This window comes from Coregonus clupeaformis, unplaced genomic scaffold (assembly GCF_020615455.1).
Source record: "Coregonus clupeaformis isolate EN_2021a unplaced genomic scaffold, ASM2061545v1 scaf0972, whole genome shotgun sequence".
NCBI classification, from domain to species: Eukaryota; Metazoa; Chordata; class Actinopteri; order Salmoniformes; family Salmonidae; genus Coregonus; species Coregonus clupeaformis.
In genome coordinates, this window is record NW_025534426.1 from 181,955 (window position 1) to 184,682 (window position 2,728).

Genomic DNA, 2,728 nt, shown 5'->3' on the forward strand with positions numbered 1-2,728 from the left:
GATTTTTCAGTATTTAATTTAAATAGATTTATGCACAACAGCGTTCTATCCAAGCTGGGAGAGAGCACGAGGGATCATGTCATGCAGGTTCAGGTAGCAGCTACAGGACAGTTGTATATTATTTTAAACATCAATTGGTAGCTGATTAGTATGCATGGACAATTTATTTTAAAATCTGCAATGTTTGAATGTCCTGTTTTAATTACTGAATAAGAAATGACATTATTACCACCAGCCAGCAGGCTATAAAATAGCAGCATTACGACACCGTGTATAGATTTCGTGAAACGTTAGGCCCTGTGTTGCTCAGTTGGTAGAGCATGTCGTTTTTAACGGCAGGGTTGTGGGTTCGATTCCCACGGGGGGCCATTATGAAAAAAAAAAAAATATATATATATATATATATGCACTCACTAACTGTAAGCAGCTCTGGATAAGAGCATCTGCTAAATGACTAAAATGAGAAAATGATGACCAAATAGAGGCCTACCAATAAACCTTTATCCATTAGCTAAAGCAAAGCTTTACATGCTCTTGCACCACAGGAACCCTATCATCGATTAATTAGGCATGCAGCCACATAGACATGTCTCTATTTCAGCATATTGTACAGCGATCGGCCCAAAGTCCAACGTTGTGGGGTCCAGAGAAACTGCATGAACTTTAGAAAATGAGTTACTAAAAGCAGAAGGCTTCCTATGACTGGAGTAAAAGTAATTTCCTCTAAATCTTAAATAAGTATGCCCCATTCTAAAAATACAGAACTAAGAACAGATATAGCCCCTGGTTCTCCTCAGACTTGACTGCCCTTGACCAGCACAAAAACATCCTGTGGCGTACGGCATTTGCATCGAATAGCCCCCGCGATATGCAACTTTTCAGGGAAGTTAGGAACCAATTTACACAAGCAGTTAGGAAAGCAAAGGCAAGCTTTTCAAACAGAAATTTGCATCCTGTAGCGCTAACTCCAAAAGGTTTTGGGACACTGTAAAGTCCATGGAGAATAAGAGCACCTCCTCCCAGCTGCCCACTGCACTGAGGCTAGGAAACACCATCACCACCGATAAATCTACAATAATCAAGAATTTCAACAAGCATTTTGCTATGGCCGGCCATGCTTTCCACCTGGCTACCACTACCCCGGCCACCAGCTCTGCACCCTCCGCTGCAACTTGCCCATGCCCCCCCCGCGCGCTTCTCCGTCACACAAATTCAGACAGCTGATGTTCTGAAAGAGCTGCAAAATCTGGACCCCTACAAATCATGTGGGCTAGACAATCTGGACCCTTTCTTTCAAAAATTAGCCGCCGAAATTGTCGCAACCCCAATTACTAATCTGTTCAACCTCTCTTTCATAATGTCTGAGATCCCCAGAGATTGGAAAGCTGCCCATCTTCAAAGGGGGTGACACACTGTTACAGACCTATATCCATCCTGCCCTGCCTTTCAAAAGTTTTTGAAAGCCAAGTTAACAAACAGATCACCGACCATTTCGAATCCCACCGTACCTTCTCCGCTATGCAATCCGGTTTCCGAGCTGGTCATGGGTGCACCTCAGCCACGCTCAAGTTCCTAAACGATATTATAACCGCGATCGATAAGACAGTACTGTGCAGCCGTCTTCATCGACCTGGCCAAGGCTTTTGACTCTGTCAACCACCGCATTCTTATTGGCAGACTAAATAGCCTTGGTTTCTCAAATGACTGCCTCGCCTGGTTCACCAACTACTTCTCAGATAGAGTTCAATGTGTCAAATCGGAGGGCCTGTTGTCTGGACCTATGGCAGTCTCTATGGGGGTGCCACAGGGTTCAATTCTTGGGCCGACTCTTTTCTCTGTGTATATCAATGATGTCGCTCTTGCTGCTGGTGACTCTCAGATCCACCTCTACGCAGACTACACCATTTTGTATACATCTGGCCCTTCATTGGACACTGTTAACAAACCTCCAAACGAGCTTCAATGCCATACAACACTCCTTCAGTAGCCTCCAACTGCTCTTAAACACTAGTAAAACTAAATGCATGCTTTTTACATTTACATTTTAGTCATTTAGCAGACGCTCTTATCCAGAGCAACTTACAGGAGCATTTTAGGGTTAAGTGCCTTGCTTAAGGGCACATCGACAGATTTTTCACCTAGTCTGCCCAGGGATTAGAACCAGCGACCTTTCGGTTACTGGCACAACGCTTTTACCCACTAAGCTACCTGCCACCCTCTTCAATTGAACGCTGCTGGCACCCGCCCAACCGACTAGAATCACTACTCTCGACGGGTCTGACCTAGAGTATGTGGACAACTACAAATACCTAGGTGTCTGGTTAGACTGTAAACTCTCCTTCCAGACTCACATTAAGCATCTCCAATCCAAAGTTAAATCTAGAATCGGCTTCCTATTTCGCAACAAAGCCTCCTTCACTCATGCTGCCAAACATGCCCTTGTAAAACTGACTATCCTACCGACCCTTGACTTCGGCCATGTCATTTACAAAATAGCCTCCAACACTCTTCTCAGCAAATTGGATGTAGTCTATCACAGTGCCATCCGTTTTTCACCAAAGCCCCATATACTACACACCACTGTGACCTGTACACTCTTGTTGGCTGGTCCTCACTACATATTTGTCGCCAAACCCACTGGCTCCAGGCCATCTATAAATCACTGCTAGGCAAATCCCTGCCTTATCTTAGCTCATTGGTCACCATAGCAACACCCATCCGTAGTATG

At 44.6% G+C, this 2,728-nt stretch overlaps 1 non-coding gene across 1 annotated transcript; it reads left to right on the top strand.

Moving 5' to 3' along the window:
- Positions 1–293: 293 nt before the first annotated feature.
- Positions 294–369, top strand: trnak-uuu. The gene has a single exon. It is a non-coding gene; the product is annotated as a tRNA-Lys (tRNA).
- The last annotated feature ends 2,359 nt before the right edge of the window (positions 370–2,728 follow it).